The 22,657-nt window shown below is 45.4% G+C and overlaps 1 protein-coding gene across 2 annotated transcripts in view; it reads right to left on the bottom strand.

Moving 5' to 3' along the window:
• Window positions 1-22,657, bottom strand: part of LOC119387555 (actin-binding Rho-activating protein) — a 75,540-nt gene that overhangs the window by 38,848 nt on the left and 14,035 nt on the right. The window lies entirely within an intron of this gene.

Raw genomic sequence — 22,657 nt, 5'->3', positions numbered from 1 at the left:
TGTTCCTGGCATATGTAGAAGGCCTTCAAAAAATGCCTCAGCTCTTCTTCTTCTTAGCTCCTTATATGCCATGCCGTTTCGGATCACTTCTTCTTCATCAAGAAATAGATCGCTGTCCAATATCCTCACTGTAGTTGTCTTCTATTTCAAGTATGCCGTCTTGTAGCGAAGGAAGGGCGTGATACTGTAGCGCTAAACTCGAAAAGAAACACTAAAAGGCCGAAAGAAGCCGGAAAATCGGCGTCTTAATCTTTGTATTTCTAGTTTTGTCCTACTACATCATGTCTTCCAGTAAGTGCCAACTCGCTCCCAAAAAGACTGATTAAGGAAGGAAAGCACGATGATGGGAAAGCAGTTATGACACAAATGAAACAGATTGGATGCGGCCACGTTGATTGTTTTGGTCGCGATTGTTGACGCACTGCTGTCTTCATGTATCCGGCTCAGTTTGACTTCAACAGGTGCAGGATTTGACTCAATTTTTATTAGAGACTGCTTTTTTAAAGTTCACATTATAATCAGGAATTGCCTCATTTTGATTACAAGTGTTCTAAAAGTGAAAGATACTACAACATGCTTCACGTTCCTGTGAAATTTAGCGTAGTTGTGATTTCTGCATTCGGCCATATATATATATATATATATATATATATATATATATATATATATATATATATATATATATATATATATATATGGCTACAGACATCTTAAGGCTACAGACACCTTAAGATAACAGGGGCCAATAATTATAACACATAAATTAATTGCAGTAGTACGGAAAGCCGAGCTAGTTGGTATGAATTCATAGTGCAATAGCGCAAAAAACACAGGGACACAGGCAAGAGAGACGATACAGGCGCTAACTTTCAACTGACGTTTATTTTTTCAGAAACATACATATATACATACAAACAAAGAATTGGTCATGCGCAGTGACTCCGTCCGACAGCAAAAACCTCTGTCCCTGTGTTTTTTGCGCTATTGCACTATGAACATAAATTAAATAAGTAAGTTCTTAATTACAGTAGGCACGCAACCGGATCATATGGGAGAATTGTAGTCCCTGGTGTGCAGAACCCATTGCCGCTTAACATTTCCCAAAAGCGGCAGCAGGTAATTTCTGCGAAGAGATGATTTTCGACCAAGCTCACCGGCAAAACCGAAACCGAAGCGGCGATAAGCGTAGCTAGCCGACTACCAGAATGACGTCATTGTTTCGGCAACGATTGCAGTAGTAGTTCTACATTCGACCGCAAACGCAGCCCGCACACCCACGAAACGAAGTAGCCCGATGGTTCATATAACGATGCTAGCTCGTTCTGGACGTCTCGGAAGAGTATGGCAGTTGCGCTCTTCCGCGTTCCGGTTTCGGTTTCACCGGCGAAATTGGTTGGATTTCATCACTCTGCAAAAATTACAAGCGGCCGTTTCTTGAAAATCTCAAAGCGGCAACGGGCTCTTCGCAGGAAGGGCTCCAATTCTTCCATTTGACCTGACCGCCTGTCTCCCCTAATCGAAATTTTAATTAATGTTTTTTTTCATTACTGTCGTAATTGACATCTCTGTTCATCTTAAGATCACTGCCGGTACAGAATAAGTAATTATGATGGCAGCGAGCAAATATCGCATTTCCTTTAGCTTTCGGACCCACTTCTTGAAACACCCTGTACATGTCTTTGCACGTGCGTCTCTTCACACATTGCTGTCATCTTGATACAATCACAACCACTCTTCTATTTCTCACAGGCATTTGTGTACCCCTTCTCGAAGGCTGGCTACGTGGGAACGTCTGATGGCCTTTCGGAGCTTCTCGCGAAACTTTGCAAGATTTTCAACGGCAAAGCATGCGCTTTGGGCTTCTTGACAACTCTATATGCCAGCCCGTATCAGTTGAACGTGGTAAGCGGGACATTTATGGTGATATATGTGCATTCGTAGCGATTTTCGAAAGAAGCCACATTCGCCTTTGCTCTCCCACGTCTAGTTATCCACATCAGGACCACTTCATTACGCCTGCTCATAGATCTGTGGTACGGTAGTAACTGTTTGAAGTTATAAGGCGCGAATAAGACACGGACGAAGAATAGGAACACACACACACACACTATTCGCGCCTTATAACTTCAAATATGTTAAACCAACAAGCCCAGTCTGCCATTCTTACATCGTAGTAACTGAGCTTGATATCACATGCGCATATGACAATCATTCCTGGAATTCCAGTCCTATATATTTGAAAAACTATTCGCATTCACAATCTGCAAGCATTTCTTTGCACAAATGTGCACCGAGTAGTTAGTTGCCTCAAAATCTATTGTTTAGTAGTATTGTGGGCAAGTCACTGTATCATCTTTTTGCAGTATTCTTGGAAGCGTAATATATTTTTTTGCAATTTATAGTTTACACGTTTTTAAACCTTCCATGTGTTCTGTAAGGCCCGCGATCTGTACATATTCGGGGCCAGTGACATCAGGGAGTTTACGAATAGGGGCCCCATGGAAATAGCGTCGAGGCCACTGTGCATGCGCGATACCCAAAGTTTGGGGATTTTCGTTGGCGACACTGTTTCTCGAATTTAGCGAGAGCGCTAAGCCTGCCTTAGAAGCTTTTCGTCAAAAAAACATAGCGGCACCCACTGAAGCCACGGCTCTCAGCCAAGACCAGACTGACCTGACTTCTGAGCAATGGATGACATTATGAATTAAAATGTGCTGGCATAGACTATCGCTTTCTCATATCTCACGCATACAACAAATATTCGCCGAGAAATAGTCCGTGTTTTTAAGAGCAGTTGTCGACTTAAGAGTTCTCAGTCTTATCGAAGCCAAGGTGGCTAGAAGTTTGATTCTCTCGGCTGATAACGCCAAGGATGTCGGCTCACAGAATCGATGGAGTTTACCAGCGAATTCATTGCCACTGCACCTTGCAAATTAAAATTTTTAAGAATACGTTTAACAAAGGTGATTTGCTCTGAACGTTTTTAATTATTACTCATCGTATTTTTCCTTTCTGACCGTCGTGAAGCTGCAAGCGCAAGACGCAAATGCTGAGCGTAGTACCCTATTCGAAAACTCTTATCTTGCTTGACCCAAAGGCAGCACACGCAAAGCGATTTGGGGCCCCTATTGGAAAACTCCCTATTTATGAAGCACTGCCATTGTGTATTGTTTGTCTTCATGGATAATTACATGTCCTATTCGCTGCTGTCAGACCAGGAACCTGCGTTTTCTGTGGCGCTTGAAAGGGAGCTTTAATAATGGCGACACTTGCCTCATCTCTAGTCCAAACACATGAAACGTGGAGACCTAACGTAAAGCAACTACTAAGAATAGCTGGACGGAATTTGCTACATCTGCGAGCTAAACTTAAAATGTGAATCTAAAAACCATGGTTACTGCATTAAATTTGTCTTTAGTAGAGTGCCCAAAATCAAGGGATAAAAAAGAAGCGATGTGCACGAGTACCCGATTCAGTATTCAGTGCGTTCCTGGCGTCTGGGAAGTATTCTGCTCTATTTGCACCAGAGGTCGCACGATCCTGGTATCCAAACTTCGACAGTGCGCCCAGCACTTTTCCACGCCCATTCTTCATTCAGAACCAGGCGGGAGCAGCCCCAAGCAACGGAGATCTGGAAGGCATGGAGTCATCATTTACTGTGGCCGAACTGTTGGCGGCAATCGACAAGGCAAACCTCTGATAGCTCCAGGCGTTCATGGGACGCCATATGAAGTCCACAAAAACATGGAAGGAACGACACTTGTGTGTCTTCTCGATACCAATAATGTTGTTTGGATATCGAGAAAATTTCCAGCGTCATGGAAACATGCTGTTCTTGCAGCCATCCCAGAACAGGACAAACCACCTGTCATTCTCGGGAACCTGCGAGAAATCGCGCTTACTATAACTCCTGGATCGAATGGTGGGCACATGCCTTACATGGTGGCTAGAACACTCGCTATGGTATCCGCCCGCCCAGATCGGACTTCGGCCTCAACATGCAACCGATGATGGCCTAGAATACCTCTGCTCTGCGATACTCATCGGTGGTCACACACACTGTGTGCGAACATTGACTGCAATGGACATACATCTAGCCGATCACAATGTCAGCCACGAAGCAATCCTTGATATTCTTCAATGAATTCGCTTGCCTGGCTGTGTCCTTGCATTGGTCAGCTCATTTCCTCGAGAGCTACGGTCAATTCAACACGCAACGTGGCTTGCCACAGGGGTCTGTTCTTATGACACCGTGGACACTCACAAAGAAAATCTTCGGTCCTCCACACGAGCTCTCACACCTCCGCGTGGTCGTCACCTCCCGTGCGGACTCACTCGACAAGGCAAGAGGAGATATCGCTGTGACTGTGACGCCTTCAGTCCGCGAGAAGGGGGGATACGACAAAACAGCTTCGAACTTCCCACTTGGTCCTGCGCTAGTGCGGGAAGCCGACCTGAACCATATTCACGGACATGTCCGGTCTACAGGCGGCTCGTCGACGCCACCTGCGGCATGCGGGACTTCAGCACGGCCGCCTGACGTACAGCAGTGGATTGATGGTCCGCTTCATGGGTCCCTTCTGGAGTTTATGAAGGAAACACATTTGCACAATTTTGTGTAAAGCATATTATGCCGTAGGACAAACTATCGAATTAAAAAAAAACACCTTATCTTAGACAACAAACCACAATTCAATCAACAGCATTACTTAGGTTGTACGATGACTAGACGCCGGTAGTGTAGACCTATGTCATGTTGCTTGCAGCAGAAGAGCAAGCCAGAATAGAAGTAACGCATGACTGATAGTCGTAAAACATGGGGCAGTTGCTTTCTAAAACACGGCGCTCTTTCGAACTCTTAGATCGTGACAGCCGTCACTGCTAAAAACAAGGGTCGGCGTGAAATAAGAGACGTATTCTTTTGTTCACGTTTCATTCAACCGGGCAGATGGCAAATTGGTGCCGGCTAAATTGACTGATATTTATCGTTATTTTCATCAGACACGACTGCCTGTGTACGTCGGCCACGTGCCCGTGGGATCAACACTTCAGAATATGAATCATTACTATCAGGTAAGTCGTCTTAAAGTGGACCACCAAGCCAGTGGGTATTGCGGTAACCTTGCGTTTTTCCGCTTTCTGTAATCTGAAAGTTTCCTCTCTCGCCATTGCCAAGTTTTCACTCAGATTCAGTGAACGTATGTTCAGTGAGCTGTGAACGTCAGTTCTGGGGCTTGAAGTTTTTGTTGAGTTTTTTTTTAAGTTGTCCGAGTGCTTCTATGTTCACTTCCTTGTATAATCTCTTGTCTTCTACAAAACATTTCAGAAATGACGAATCCACGCGACTTGCTGCGTTTCATATAATATTAGATTGACTTAAGCGAGTATTCGAGAGGTGATGCTAGGAGTGTCCTCTACTCCTTCTCCTGCCTGCACTAAGAAGTTAGCGCAGGCTTACTTGTGTAACCAACTCAGTGCAGCACGTCGTATTACATTGGTCGTGTTTTGAAACATTCGCGGGGAACGAGGAAAACAACAAAAGGCGAGCACACGAGTCAAACCTTCATTCTGTCGTTTCGCGCCATTTGTCATCGCACGATTGCCTGAGCATTGCTAAAGGCAGTCCACCCCAGCAACATAACACCTGCGTTCGAACAGCGAAAGTCAGGGGCTCACAAAGCTGTTACAAAACACGGAACTTGTGGAGAGCCCTCTCGTTTTTAAATACGCATTACGCTGTTGGCAGCAGCTGCTTTTCCGGTAGACCTTATTGTATCGTAGATGTATCAAGAAAACAAGAACAATACAACAACGCTTCACCATGTTCAGAAGAACGCGTAACGCGTTTGCGCAACACTTCGATGGCTGCCAAACCTGCCCTTAGAGTTACTGTATATGCTACCTTTAGGTAGCAGAGTTGCGCATCTGTCTTCCAACGCCGCTAGCAACCATTCATTGCGGAGAAGTTGCCGCTTGGGCCAATTTTTTTTATTTCTCGACGCCACCGCTGCAGCGAACTGAATTAACACTAACCATCGACAGCCAATGTTTATCGCGGGTCTTCGGCACGCCAGACAGGTTAATCGGCGTCATGGTAGGCATGTCGCTTGCAAAAACGAAGTGCGACTTTACCTAAAGCCCCTGAAACTTCGTAAAGTAGCGACACTTTCCTCCTCCGCTCGCGTTCCTCCTCGTTCTCCTCTCCTTCGCACTCTCTTTTCGAGCATGGCGCCACCTACCTTGCTCCCGCGTAGCAGACGACGCTTCGCAAAGAGAGCGCTTGCTTGCCAGGCGGCGCGCTTTAAGCATTCGCACTAGCCGTCTAGCTCTTGGTATCCTTTTTTTTAAATTATATGTTGTTTAGGAGATGTTAGGAGGCGTTTGTAAAGGACATGCGTAATGTTGAACGTTAATGTCCCGCTCTACATGAAGCCTTCTGAAACTTATACATTGTATACGTCATCCTCGCGAGGCGAATTCGTCGTGCATACCAATGACGCACTGAGGCTGCCAGTACGCACTAGAGGTAGCCGTTCCAAAGTATCGGTTGGGTAAATATAATTAACGCTGCTATACGTGCCTGTATTATGTAGCACTGTACACTGCAGTATAAAAGGGGGCGTATTTGAGGCATCTCTTTCCCACAAAACGATATCCAGCATTTGGCTCGCTTGTTTTTTTTTTCTTTTTCGCCAAATCTCTGCGTGCTAAGAGGCGTATTCCTGTCCCGAAACAATAGCCATCAATCTCGCGTGTCTTTCCTTGCATTATCGCCGGGCGCACCGTACTTCCAGGCACGAATGGCGTGCGTGTTATTAAACAGCACCTTGATAGGAAAGCGGCGAGCGCTGAGTTTTCAGGAAAGGAGGCGCAAACTAGCCAGACGACGGTTGTTGGTGAGGGGCAAGAAGACTCCACAAAGGGTGCGGACAGTTTTTATAGTGCAAGAAACACATGAGCAATGGGTGTTGGCGGTATTATGCTAGTTAAAGAGTGGCGACTAATATTTATTTAGAAAATGACTGTCAGTTCAAGCAGCAGCTCGGAGCTTCATTGAAAAAAGAATGCGCCAGAAGGCGTACATCATTTCCAGTCAAGACAGCGTTGGTTGATTCGTTAAAAGATTAGACGCACCAACCATATTGCGCAAGTGCGCCTCGTAGACGTACTTGACATACGAACTATACTCGATGCTCAATGAACGAGCAAGCGAAAGAATAAACTAGCCAGCTGCCACCGTAAACGTTTCCTTCGCGAGAGCTCGACTCGCGGATAATAACATCATCTGGGGTTTTACGTCCGAATACCACGATATGATTATGAGAGACGCCGTAGTGGAGGGCTCGGGAAATTTTGACCATCTGACGTTCTTTAACGAGCATTGACATCTCACGGCACACTGGCCTCAAGCTATTCGCCTCCTTCGAAATGTGACCGCCGCGGTCGGTCGCGACCTTCGGGTCAGCAGCCGAGCACCATAACCTCTGCTCCACCGCGGCGGAAAGCCACTGGCGGATATAAACCTCCACACGAAATGGCACGTAAACCTTCGTTCTAAATAACACGTGTACGTGAGGTTCCTAAACGATGAACGCACCCTGCGACTCGGTTGGGCACGCACGCTTTGCCTACCCAATGGACCACACTTATCCATTGGATGTCCGATTTAGAGCCGAACGTCCACGTCCGGGAAATAACATCCGTCGTACAAACGGAGGACGTACATTTTCGGATGTAAAGAAACGTCCGCACTTTAAAATACGGTGGAAGTCCAGTGGATGTTTGATTCGGGATTTACCAGCAACGAGCGTCCCGCGGATGTCCTCCCACGGACAATAATTGGTTTATGCTTTTGTCGGCGCTATAAGCACGTACGTGGAGCTAAATGCTATGATCACGATGATTTCAGTAATATGTAAAACATCAGCAAAAGTCGTTTGATTTTTACATTGAAAGTGACTGCCACTGTAAGTCATACTGCAAAACCACCTCCTGGCGTAGTGCTCAAGAAAAAATAAAATCTTCTAACCACCTATTTTTAATTGTTTTTCGAAAACCGGAACAAAACGGCTAAAGAAAACCTCTACTCGCTGAACCGGTGTTTTGGTCGGTCTTGTCGCCGTACGTTATTGTGGCGTTTCGGTTTCGCGTTACCCATTCACCTCCAATCGTCATGGCCATCAACAGTGAGAACCGACGGAACAATCGTCGAATCGACGGAACAGCAGCTGGGCTTTTTCGCGCGCCTTTCGAGACGCTACAAGTGTCGCACCACATCAACTGTGCGCATTGGAAACACGGTGAGCGAATTTTTATTCTGTGCATGTGGTTAGAGGGCCATTTTTTGCGCGGGGAGTGCTGACGCCGTTAACAAAACTACGGTTAGGCCTACCGTCACAACTCGCGTACTGCAAGTCAAACTTTTGTTCTGGCTTCCTATGCGCGTCGCGACCACCTGACGGGCGTGCTTGCGAGAAGACAAGCAAGGAGACTAAGAAATTGATTCAAGTTTTTGCGAATTGTTGTAAACACAACCGTCTTTGTTCCGAGGATTCCTTGTTAAACGTACCGAAGTATCATGGTCAAGCGGTCAGGACAGCTCAGAAAGCTTAAATCTCATACGTGTGCTCTGAATAAGAGGCCTGCCGCGAATACCTAGCACCCGTAGACACCGATGACGGAGAACAATGTACAGATGTCGCTTGAGATCTGCTCACGTTTGTGCGTACAGTAGTGACACAGTGGTGAAGAGCGGGAAAGCGAACTCCCATAGTAAGTGCAAACGCATGCAGTCGCCGAGGTGTTCCTTCCATAGACATGGGTGTCACTTCCACGCAACAGCATTGTCATAAACCAGTAGAATAAAGGTAGGCGTATAAAATGAGTAAGGAAGAATAAGCATACCAGTGTGGTGCAAAGTGCATTAACAAGGTAGTAACAAGGCACAGATAACGAACAACAATAGGATAAGTAGAGGCAAAGAGCGCTGATTTGGTGGTGCCTATTCCGACCTTTTAATGTCTATGTGCTGTTAATACCTTCGTAATGGATTCTTACCAACTCGCCCAACCTTCATGCGTGGATCCGATTTTACTGCGGAAGTGTCCTTCGACTATTAAAATAGCTGTCTAGATCACGACTCGTGCCTTGAGGTGGTCATTTAAATAGGCTATATTGTGCGATGTCTTGATGATTACCCACAAAGCAAGCTTGCACTGTTTTGTTTTCCAGTACCTCACTGTGCACCTTTATGTTTCTGCAGAACAAGTGGAGGCCATTGTCATTACCATTGGGTTGCAAATGATTGGAGCCATGATCAAGGGACCATAGGTGCATCTGAGAAAAGTTCTTGCTTGGTTGTGTTTGTTTGTGCGACTGAACCTTGTGCAACTTTGGGAATCTTCTGTGGACTGTTCAACACCAAGGCATGTTCTGTAGACTGAAGGTAGCTACCCCATGGTATTTTTTTTTTATTTTTGGAGATATTTTCACGTTCCTATTGATAGCTTACATGTAGTTTCATGGATTCAGGTTCTTACCATGCTGTATTCCAACACGATCGCTTTGATGACGTCTAGGTAGCATAATTAGGTCATAGTTAACCGACTTTGATGTGACCACAATGCCGCTGGATTGTTCTGGGCTCTGTGCATGCATAAGAAAGAACCTGATGCGGTGTACTGATAACATTAACGTGACATGGCAATTACGGTGAGGTCACTGAAAGCCATGCATTGCTTCTTTTTATTGTGCCTCTGTACAAAATATGTGCCAGGAAACCACAACATTAAGTATGAGATATTTTTTGCCTAAATTTCTGTTTGCCTATATGTGTATCTATTTCAGCAACATGGCAAGTTGGGCCAGTTGGATTACGCTCATAATTGAAAATTTTGTTGAAGCGCACTAAAAAACAGACGGACAAAAGAGACTGACAAGGACAGCGCTTGCTCTTTTCTCACAACTGAAGTTTTATTGATCAGAAAAAGGTATTTAAAGCGGTTACATGGCTCATCGCGCATGTGCAAGCGCTGTCCTTGTCAGTCTCTTTTGTCCGTCTGTTTTTTAGTGCGCTTCAACAAAATTTTCAATCATGAGTGTATCTATTTGTTGACCCACTGTTAGCATTGAAGATGCCAGTGCATGGTTCATACACAGTGTAGAGTGCAAGCGGTTTTTTTAACGTTCATTTGTCATCTGCATTGCATCACGTAGCACTAGCTTGACGTCACTGCGAAGCCGCACTTTTGTGAGACCAGTATTCAGCCCTCTTGTAAAATAACCTGCAAGAGCCTGTTAATATACATAATTTTACGTCACGAAGGATTCTGTTATCTTCTACATAATATACGTTGCTGTTATTGCATAGCCATACTTTTGTGAGACCACAGTGTTATGCGTATAATTTAGTGCGAGATACCTTCACCACGTCTTATTTTTTGTGTTTGTGTTTTAGTCACATATACCGGGTGTCCCAGCTATCTTTAGCCAAGGGTTAAAAAAATACAATATTAGAGGCAGGTGAGTGAAATCAGTTGCAAATTGCTGACAGCCACCTTGCGCACCAGACAATTTTCTGTTACGGAATTAATTAATTTATTAATTAGGATTATTTAATTAAGTTGCTAATATTGGCTTTAGGCAAGAAATGCAACTTGAAAAGTTCGAGAGCGGCTTCAGAAATCCCCATTGCATAATTTGCGATAAAGAAAGTCTCACGTATACAATATTTTCCAAGCTGCAAAAAGAACCACGTGGTTAAGCCACAGCTGAGAGCAGCATCACGTGGTTCTTTTTGCAGCTTGGAAAAAATCGTATATGTGACTTTCTTTATCGCAAATAATGCAATGGGGGTTTCTGAAGACACTCTCGAACTTTGCAGGTCGCATTTCTTGCCTAAAGTAAATATTTAGCAATTTAATTCAGTAATCCTAATTAACAAATTAATCAATTACGGAACAGAAAATTGTCTGTGGTGCGCAAGGCGGCTGTCGGCAATTCGCAACTGATTTCACTCGCCTGCCTTTATTATTGTAATTTTCAACCCTTGGCTAAAGATAGCTGGGACACCCGGTATATTTGCAGCACCAAGAACATTTTCCTGCTACAGGAAAGGTGTGCCTTAGCGAAGTATCCCAATCAGTTTTCTACATAGTGTATACATTGCTGTATGTTGCATGCCGTTGTTCTACTTTATATAGATTAACTTTTCTGTGCAGTCCTTGTTCTGGATATGCCTACAGATAATGTGTAATTGCTATGAGTCTATATTCATGACATCCAATGAAAGGGACCATCTGTTTTTTGCATCATGTGGATTACTGTTTATTGTTGGAAACATGCCATTTCATGTATGTACAAAATTCGTGTGTATTCCTTGTGCCCGATATTTGTTCAATTCTATTCTGTTTCTTTAGGTTGCAGTATTGTAGTTCAGGTCTAAGCGTAGTCAATTTATTCTAGTAATTTCATTTTCTTTCAGAAAAACATGTTAACATCACTGCTTTATGTGGACAAGTAAAACAAGTTAAGGGCAGATTGCTTAGTAAAGGAACAGTAGACTTTATCTTGTGTTAAGTGACTTCAAGGTGCATTTATTATTTCTCTTCTGTGCTACTCTACTGATGCTGAAATTAACATGTACACTTTATCTTGTTATTTTCAATTCTTGTGGGTCCTTATCGGCTTTTAGTTAATGTGTTCATATGCCAGGGTCTGCTGTGCCAGGTGTTTTTATGCATACAAGTGATGTGTTTGCGGCATTTTTTTTAATAAAAATTCTGTTGATCTGCTTTATGTGCAAGTCTATGCCTCAGTCAGATCGTCACGAAAAGCTGCACAAGTCTTATTAAAAGGCTTATATACATTATTTCTGATGACTGTGTACCAATGCAGTCAACATTAAAGATGTTGAACTTGCTGGGGATGCTATGAGTGTTGTTGAATGGGCTGCTGCTGTGGATCTTGTGCCCTGTGCTAATATGTTGTCACTCATCCAACTGTTACCAGTGAGACTGTCCTATATTTGCCTTGGGGTACTTATTAGTGAACGCAACAGCACAGTAAAGCAAGTGAAAGATGGTGCATATATTGGTGCTCTGATTCTGACTAGAGCACAACCTCTAAAGCATGGAAAAAGTTGAAGTATGACAAGCGATACACCAACAAAAACCAACTTATACTTCTCCATTTTCAATGCTTCAGAAGCTGTACTCCTAACAACCTAGGCACCATGCTTTACTTTATTTACTGTGCTATTGCGTTCACAAATATGTGCCCTCAAAGCAACTAAAAGACCTTCTTACTGGTAAAGTTTCCATGGGTGACAACATATTACCTCAAGAAACAACATCCTCAGCAAGAGCCCATTCAACATATTTAATGTAAGTTACATTGGTGTGCAGTCATCATAAATGTATGAGAACTGCTTCCATGTGCACCAAATTAGCCAAAATATGCATGATAAAGGCACTGTATATTAACTTGAATAGTCATAACTGTTAATTTAGATATTAGGCTTGTTAATGTGGAACTGAATGATGCATGTAAGTCTTTTATTAACCCGTATGTGCCCAGTGTTCTACATATAGGACGCTTCTTTGATGCACTCCCCAGTACATCGCTATTTCTTTAGCTGATGAGTAGCGCCACCTACAGCACATCAAGGAGGCCCCAATGAGGCCTGCTTGAGGTGCGGTAGGCGGCGCTAGTCATGAGCTAAAGAAATAGCGATGTTAGAGTGCATCAAAGAAGCGTCCTGTATGTAGGACACTGGGCATATATGGGTTAATTAAGGCTTCAAAAATTCCGGATTTATCACGGATGTCCGCATTTAAAATCCCACAGGTGTCCCGTGGACGTTCATGTCCAAATTATTGAGTCCGGCGGACGTCTGAATATCCGTGAAAGACGTATCCAGGACGTCCAGTTTAACGCCTTTTTGTTTGCGCGGGACGGTCCGTCAGATATCCGCCGTACGTCATTGGGATGTGTACGGATGTCCACTGGACTCACGAACATCCGGCAATGAACATCCATCGGATGTACTGGGGATTGTTTGTGGTCCATTGGGTACCTACCTTCTATCGCAAGTCCACCGGTGGATCTGTCGAGGTACAAGAGCCAGAGAAAGCTCTTTGCTCCAGGAAAAAAAAACAACAACAACCAAGCACGCAACAAAAACAGAGAGTACCACTCCTAATGTGAGTTTTCACACTGCAGCTTTGTTTGTTCAAAAGAACTGCGCCGAATATCTGAAGTTTCGCAATCACATTTTCGATCGTCAGTCGGCGTGCCTCCGTAGTCGGTGTGCCATGCTAGGCGCACAAACCAATACCGCAAACTCAAACCAGTAGGCGCATCACGTCAAGCAGAAAACCTAACCATATATTCTTGAAAAAAAAAAAACAGGGTGAGTACAGACCCGCAGAAGCAGCAATAAAACGTGTGAGGAATAGCGACGTACTGCACAATTAACTGACACCTGTCTACGGCGTTATAGCACGCAGCTATTTGCGCGAACCTCGACGAGTACTTATAGTGGGAGGATAGCAACTTACCTCACAGTCGCGTCGAAAGCGGCGGCCGAAAAGTTCTATCTTCCGATTCGGTGCAACCAGCCTCCTTCGGCAACTCGTTGCGCTTCCCGGACGGTTTTTGCCTTCGCTTTATTGTTTCGGCATCCGAAAGCGCAGCAGAAGCCCATGGCAACCAACCACGACGTCGGTTTGTGTGCGAGGTATCACAGAGCACAAGGCACGCGGTATAGAAAGTGCGTATCCATAGAACACGTGGCGCTGAGAACCAGCGAGCCCGCACTTCGGAGCAAAGATGGCAGTCGCGAGTAACTGTAAACAAACGAACGCGGCGCGCTGTCCCACGTGACGGCACTTGGCCAATGCCGACGCGGCGTCAGCCTCGGAGAGGGCAAGGAGAGGAGAAAAGAGAGGAGGTGCGCTTTTATGCACGTATGTCGCTACTTTAGAAGTTTCAGGGACTTTAACGTGCGTGTGACGTGTAGCGTCGTCTGTGTGTTCCTGCGTAGCGCTTTTTCCCGTCCTGGATTCGCGTTACCAATGGCGGTTAAGATGAAATGCCAACAAGCCCAACGGTAAATTTGCTGGAATGAGTTCATTCTGATTGTCTTGAAGGCTCATCCTGAATTTCATTTTCCTATGCATATTTCTTTGTGTTCTTTTCGTCGTTTCCCCATTTCTTCAACCAGCGCGATACACTTTCCTTACGTGTAATGGCTGCAATTATAGTCTGAAAAACTCCTGCACTCTTTCGTGTTTTGAAGAGATCACTCGTTCTTATTTTGTGTTGCTCTCCTTGTTTCTTTTATTATTATTTTTTTGATGCTGCTGCTAAGCACTTTTTCTTTTCTATTGTAGCTTTCTGACAATTTGGAAGTGGTAATTTTACTTACCCTTCACCTTGGCCCAACGTTTCTGTGCTATCCTAAGTGCCACCATTGAAAGGAATGCAGATTTTCTTCTCGGCTTTCCTATCTCGGTTCCCTTTAAGCTTCTACTGAACTTAGAGCGGTCTATCTTTATAGGAAGTGTCTTAACCACATGTTACATTTAAAAGACCATTGGCACAGCAAAAGTCGCTCATCTTATTTTCAGCTTTATTTAAGTTACCCAATTCAAAAGCGACTGTGACATCTGGCGTTTTTTTTCTTACCAGTTTGGCTAAACGGGAGCGATCTGGTCGAGTTGGTATACTAATATCTTCGGTAATGTGCAGCGCGACACAGACGAAGGACAAGAAACGGACGACACGAGCGCTCGTGTCGTCCGTTTTCTTGTCCTTCGTTTGTGTCGCGCTGCCCATTTACGCGAAGATGTCAGTTTTGGCTTCTGGTCACCTTAATAGGGCATCAGGAATGTAGCCCGGATTCATTTCGGAGGTATGGTGGTTGGGGAGAGTCACAACACCTATATGCCTGTCTCTGTGTGTTTGTATGCGAGTGTTATGTACACCGCGAAATAAAAACATCGTTGGTGAATTTGAAGGCCTCGAAGCCGCCAACAGCGCACCCTTTTTTTGGTGGGGCAGTCATGAACTGAATAATTCCTGTTTTCTCTCAGTAGCGTCTGAATTGCACCTTTGTTGTGGTATTGTTTACTTGGTGACCTGTTATCCCGAGAAATAATGTGCTTGCTGACTGGGTTTATCCTTCAGTGTTTGAATTATTTGCTGTCTGCTTGCCGTAAATACTACGACATTACTTTTAAATGGTTCGCTCTCAGAGTAATAATAATATCTAGGGTTTTACGTGCCAAAAGCACGATATGATCATGAGGCACGCCGTAGTAAAGGGCTCCGGAAAATTCCAACCATCTGTGTTCTTTACGTGCACCGACATCTTACCGCAAACGGCCCCTAGCATTTCGCCTTAGTCGAAATTCGGCCGCCGCGGCCGCGGTCGCCCTCAGAAAAAAAAAAAAAAAAACCAAAGTAAGCTGTGCATTGCATATCGCTAATCCCTTTATCGAAGTATTCGTCCTTCTAATCTCTCTCTCCCTTCACTATTGTCTGTATGCTTGATACAATTCATTTGTCAATTACCTGTTCCGGAGATTTTATACTACTGTGCACTTTTGTTTGTTTCTTTCGAAGAGGAAAACTGTGTACCATTTCCATCAAAATAAATGAAATTCATTGTACGTGGTGTTAACACATATTTACGCACACTTTGAATCACGCCGACTGCGTTAAACCTGACAGTCAGGAAAGTTAAGTTGTACAATGCAACCAACGCACACTTAATATTCGTTCTCGATCAGTTATAGAGTAAACTCGCTTTGGTGAGACCGCGAATCGATGATGCGGCTTTGCAAGGAGACTGCGATACGAGCTCTGCATACTGCATTGTTTTAGCTGGACCAAGAATAGGCGCACAGAGCTCCTCCGCTCCCGCTGCCGTGCAGCCGACTCGACGCCCCGCCACAGAGGAGAACAGAAATGCGCCGAGCGGTGCCGCCGCAGCCGCCGCGGCACGGCAGCGCGGTAGCCTCGGAAACCCTGACGTCACGCACTGCCGCCGAACGGCGGGCGGCGCCTCCCCGACCGCCGCAACAGCCGCGACGCGGGAGGGAGCTACGCGGAACGTGAAAGAATCGGCGTGTTTGTGTCGCCATTTTGCTGCACGCGTAGTTGCATGACGTGACTACGGTTCGCCACCATAAGAATTGGAGTGCTGTGCAACATGCCTACACCACATCAGAGCTGTCTACTGTAGCGACAAGCTCACACTCGCAGTCTAACTTCCTCGGGAAGGGAGAGAAGTCTCGCTTGGCAGCCCCGGCTCGCTCCGCCACCATCCTGCCGCGCGCCCTCGCGTGCCGCCCTCCCGTCTGCTCCCCGGAACGCGCGTCGATGGAATGTTGTGTGCCGTCGTGGGAGAAACGTTTGAAGCGTAAAGCGCGCAAGACGGTGTTTCGGCTGGTTTTCACGCCACGGCTGGATTTTACACCGGTATTGCCTGTATCGTGCGCTCGGTGGATGGTTTATTTACTCCTTGGGCCTTTTCGGCTCTATGATTTGCGCTGGTGTTGGGTGCCTGTATGCTCTTCATGTTGATGGAGGAGTTCTCCTGGGACCGCTTTCTGGAGCTTGTACAGCAGCACCGGTACCTGTATGACACCAATCACCCAGAATACAAGGATTCGCCCTCAAGGACCGCCAATGGGTGAAAATAGGGCAGTGGTTCGGACTAACAGGTGAGTTCTTGTGCACACAAATGCGGCATTTGTTCCTAGTGTTCAGTGTAAGGAGGTAAAGATGCTGCACTGTAATTTCTTGCTACATCAGTGCATAGGTAATGGCGCAACGCAAGGCGAATAAACAGGGTACAGGAAAGAGCGTCAACTTGTAACTATATTTATGCGAAGAAAGGTTCTTTTTTATGCAGGCAGACAGGTGCGCAGTTACATTTGCGCAGAACAATCAGGTATAAAAGGAACATTTCTTCAAATAGTCTAGTTGCCAACTAATGTACTTCCCTGTACCTGTTGTTTGTCCGCCTTGCGTTGCGTCATTACCATTGGCACACTATATATATAAAAGATTAGCCCAACATGTTTTATTTTGCTACGTCAGCTTGACTTTGTGGAATATTTTTTCATTTGGACGACGCAGAGATGTACTAATATTGAAATTACAGTTTTGCTGGCGAAAAATGAATAGCGCACTTGCTGCACCGTAAGACATTGAACTTCCCTTATTGCCGCAGGAATAGGAACCATATCCGTGAATGATGGGTCATGTTATGGGGCGTGCCTTGGCGAAAACTTCTAACAATTACAGTGTTTCTTCCCGTACACAATCCTGATTATTTGTTGTTGTGCAGGATGGCAGGCAAAGAACAAGTGGAGAAATGCACGCGACCGCTACATCAAGATACGTGTCAAATGAAGCGCAGCGATCGCAGGGTGTACGACAAAATGGGCATTCCCTCCCGAAACTAAGTGGCAGTACTACAAGACGCTGGACCGCATGCTCAGGGACGCGAAGCAGCACGGCCCCTATGGTAAGGCGCAGTTTCGATTCCCTTTGGTAGCCTTCATTTTTAGCAAGTAAATGCTCCTGGATGTCTAGATTTTCCCTTTGATTTCCTTTTTTGCACACGAAATAGATGCTTAATTCATGCTCGGCCTTGTGCCTTGTCCGCTTTTTCACGCAGCATTAATAGTTCGTAAAGGGAGACAGCAGTATTGCTACGCGGACATGCCAAAACTGATATGTTTTATCTTCATTAAGGCATAAACACCGTGTTTGCGCGCATCATGTTCGAATTGAGAACACTTAATTTTCCTGATGCCAGTAGTTTGTATAAGCGAGGGGTGCAGCATCTTGGTAGACAAATTGTGTCCGCACGCCCTGTGTTCAAAACACAGAGCTAAAGGGAAAGAGGGTGTTTAAATCTGTATCGTAATATATGCGGTCAGAACACTGCGTACGGTTGGCCAGGTTAATTAGGCGAGCAAAATATTTACATATTTCGAAGAACAATACTTTTGCGAGATTAACGGCCCGCGACAGCTTACACTTTTAATTCGATACATGATACAAGTATCGTTTTCTTAAGGTCGGCTATGTTACAGCACTCTGCAGCCTATAAATTACAATACATTCAATATCGCAGAGTTTACGTGAGTGGCGCGGGAATTATGTGTTTTAGGAGACCGATGGCCTTAACTTGGAATGATGTGCGTGGATGATGTGTTTTAGGAGAATGATGCCGCCATTAATAAATATTAGCACCCATCCTTCATGCCTGAATTGCTCGAGGCTATATATCATCGCATCATTCCGCCGTTACATCTTTCTGATAAATTATATGAACGAACGCTGAGTGCTCCTACGCAAGAGGAAAGATGTTTCCGCGCGGTGACGCGGTCGTCTTGGACGATGGCAGTAGGTAGCTTTATACGGACTGAATTCTATAAATTTCTTGACATCACCTGCTTATATTTTTATGCTCCTTCGGACACTATTATTTTGGCAGTATAATCCCTTCACGCGCGACTTATCCAGGAACGATTGCAAATGTGTGAAATTCCAAGGCACTCCAGCTGCTATTGCAAGAAGGCGAGGGTGGTAATATGTTGATTTGTGCTTTTTGCAGTAACCTTCGTTAGTGGTTTAATTAGTCTATTTATTCCCAAGTAATACTCGTTTTATATTTTTATGAAGATAATGAACTCTAAAACTAGGATACATTGGCAACTTCTTATCGGTTATGCCCATTCCGGCAAAGAAAAATTACAAGTTTGGCGTGGCTCCCGGAAAGCGGCACGATGAACGACTCGTCCAGCATGACAGTGTCTTCAGCAACGTGATCCTCTGCAGCAATGCGCCATGCAGTGAACTTCAATGAGCGCTATGTGTCCACTTGGGAAGCGTGAACAGAGTGTACATGGTGTTTCAAGCCGGTTGAGTTAAGGCGAGGTGCTGACAAGCCCATAAAGTTGATGTTACAAGTGTGCATGAAGGGGATAATAAACTAGAAAATAGGGGGATGCGGAGAATGCGGAAGGGCTGCGCCATGATTTAAAGACGTACTTTATGCTGAGCAGCGGGTCATTTTGGAATATAGAGAGAGAGAGAGAGGTTAAGTGAAAGGCAAGGGAGGTTAACAGAAGTTTTTCGGTTTGCTACCCTGCACTGGGAAGGTAAACTTGTAACTAGTTTCATAATGATCGGGTGCTCTATGTACAACCAGTGTATGTCACGCAGCTGATATTAGGTGGCATTCTCACACCATGTTATGAATGGCTCATGAGCATGCAGTTGGCGAGATGATAGTGGTACTCCCAAGGAATATTACGCTATCCACTCAGGGATATCGGCCAAGGATTGGGCAGATATAATATGAGATTCAAAATATCAATTTACCCTAGGCTGTTCACATAAATTAGAACGAAGCTGTTTCTAATGAATACTACATTAAATCCTTGAATAGTTAATCAGTCATTTTGATTAGCACGTAAAGCGAAATTAAGAAGAACATATGGCACAAAGGGAATGTGCAAAAAATTATAATCGGCTGGTGGAGAAATTAAGTAGATTTGATTCACAATAATTACTCTGCAGCTACGCACATATTTGTTTTTTGGTGTCGCAGCGCAGAACCCCGAACGATAGCATACAGTGGAACTACAGTAAAACCTCGGTGATACGATCACGGCTCGTACAATTTCGTGGTGATACGAAATTTTCTGCGGTCCTGGCCAAGGCCCATTAGCCTGCATTGTATTGGAGCACGGGTTGTTGCGAACCGATTTGCACCCGCGCGTTTGGTACGAACGTATGCTAGCGCACAGGTACGAACAGGTGCTGCCCGCGCTCTCGCGGAAGACGCGGCAGTCACGCGCGGGCGCGGGCATGCGCGCTGGGCGACCATCAACGGTGCGTCGTGCCTTCGAGATAGTGCGCGCGAATCTTGGAGGCGTTTATACTACAGATGACGTTGACGCCGCGATTTTTTTTTCCGGCACGTTCACGCGTGCTCCTGTGCTCGAGGCAGCAGCGTCTTTGTACTGTGTAACACGTGCCTGCCACGTCGATGCAAGCCATGTCCCCGCAATCAGACGTTCTATAAAACAAAACTGAAACTTGGGTGCGGGTCCGTCATGAAGTCCATTAAAGGTGGACGAAGACCCCAAGAGACGAAGCGGGCGATCTTGGCGTAGGAGCTTAGCCTCTATCTCGAGTCACATTCGCCGCAGTACTTTGGTGTCATGCAGAAAAGCGTAGTAAGATTAGGAAGGTGCAGCGGGCGGTCACGGGGCACACACATGTGGTTCATTGTAACACACACGCGCGCATGGACCGTATATTTACGAGTACAAGTATGATCGTTGACGTCTAAAACTTTACTCACAATCTTTCAGAGCTGTTCATGACGTCGCTGCGGCCCTGAGAAACACTAAATTAAGACGTAGGCCAACTTTCTCTCTGTCGCATACTAATTTCCATGTTTTTTGGTGATACGAATTTCGGATGATACGAATATTTTTTGGTGACCCCGCGAGATTCGTATCACCGAGGTTTTACTGTAATGGCATGCCGAGTTACGCGTTGTAACTTGGATATTTGCTCCTCTGTGTGACTCACGATATTATGCGTTTCCTGTTCAAGCACCACATTACAGTGACTGAGAGAAAGGGCGTTATGCAGCTACAGCATCTCGATGCTTAGAGAAATTCCTGCCTGCGATTTTTGGCATTTGAAAGGGTGGAATGCAACAGGAATTATAAAACGCATACCCACGCACTTAGAAGTTTATACCCCTTTCACACGGGCAAACTTGAGTGCACATTGAACAAGTGCACTTCGTTACAAATTTGAGTGCACATTGACAAGTGCACTTCGTTACTGGTGTAATTCGCACACTGTAGTACGGAACGCATAGTGACACTCACCGCAGTACGTACTCGCTGTTTTGTGCGTTCTCCAAACTCACCTCGCTTAGTCGAAGTGCGACACCTCGGTAGCAGTGGCTCAGAAGAAGAAGAAGATGCTTTTAATGAGAAGAAGGAGGAGAGGTCGGCCTGGAAAGCGGGTTCTAGCCTGCTACTCCTCACGGGGGTAAGGGAAAGGGAAAGAAAGAGAAAGAGGGAGGTGTGATGATAGGCGACGATGGTATGGCAAATGAGTCCACTGTACACACTGTTTTGCACGGGGACAGGGCACGCGCAAAAGTCTTTATGCCGCACATGCTCTAAAGGAGCATCTAAACCTGTATCACTTAGAAATCTCAATAGGCACTTTAAACTTCGTTGGGCCTGGTCTGCATGCTCCCAAGCACCCAAAAGCTTCTCCTCCGAAAAAGGTCGGGAGTCCAGACGATCTACGACGCACTTAAGTGATTGTCTTTCGTCGCGTACTGAGGACACACGCACAGGATGTGGTGATAGTCTCAGACGTGTGACACACACTGCAGTTAGGGTTTCGCTCCTGCCCAATCTTGCAAGGTATCTTCGTGTATACGCAACCCCAGCCGCAATCTATGTAGTAGTGTTTCTTGGTCTCTTCTAACCGAATGGAATCAAAAAGCACGACCAGAGTCAAGTCTGTAAAGACGTTCTTGGCGATAATTAGGGTCATCCATAAGCGTGTCATAGATGTTTTCATAGATTCAGACAGCAAGCCATTGATGTCATATCGGGAAAATGGAATTGATATGACTTCGCCGTTAGTGTGCGCCATTTTTGCTTCTGCGTCAGCTTGCTCGTTCCAGCTATGCCACAGTGACTTGGAATCCATTGCAATGCAACGGTATGCCCGGATTGAGAACGCCTCAGATAACATATTCATTAGTCACACACCAAGGACTGTATGCGGTTCCTTGCTTCATGTAATTGCTGATAAGTTGAAGTGCCGGCTTGGAGTCACAAAATAATTCCATTTCGCGGGACTCTGTTGTACAATGTAGCGGGCAGCTTGTCGGACGCCGGTCAGCTCAGCAGCAGTAGATGATGTCCGATGCGCTATCTTGAAGCGTTTCGTGATGCCCATGTGAGGAACCGTGAAAGCTGCTGCTGAGGACGTCTGCGTGACAGACCCATCAAAAATATGCACCGTATATCCGTACATATGGGCAATGTACGATAAAGCAAATGCTTAAGTCCAGCGGTTGGTATTTTTGACTTCTTTGTTATCCCCGGAATCGAGAGTCGCACGATTGGTTTAGGCATCGTCCAGAGAGGTACTCCGGGAGTCGCTTGTGTGGCATAATCGAGGGCAGCAATCTTGCTGCGACATCACAGCTTCCGAGTATGCAGCATTGGGTCGTGGTTAATAATGTCTCTCAGTGGATGGTCTCGGTGCCTTGTCAATAACCTCAGATGTACTCGCAGTGGCTCGTGTTAAGATAAACGCGAGCTGGACAAGCGCGTGCTTCTGTAATAGTACCCCATGTAGAAGTACATCGAGGTACTCCTAGGCAAATTCTGAGGGCGCGGGCCTGAGCACTCTCGAGTGTACGGACAGCAGATGTGCAAACACGAGAAAGAACAGGAGCACTGTAACGGAGGTATCAACAAAAAGTGCCTGGTATAGCTGTAGTAGAGATGACTTCGATGGCCCCCCACGATTTTCCAGACATATGGCGAATGACATGGACAAAGCTGTCTAGCTTTTT

This window comes from Rhipicephalus sanguineus, chromosome 3 (assembly GCF_013339695.2).
Source record: "Rhipicephalus sanguineus isolate Rsan-2018 chromosome 3, BIME_Rsan_1.4, whole genome shotgun sequence".
NCBI lineage: Eukaryota > Metazoa > Arthropoda > Arachnida > Ixodida > Ixodidae > Rhipicephalus > Rhipicephalus sanguineus.
This window is presented reverse-complemented; position numbering and strand designations above follow the sequence as displayed.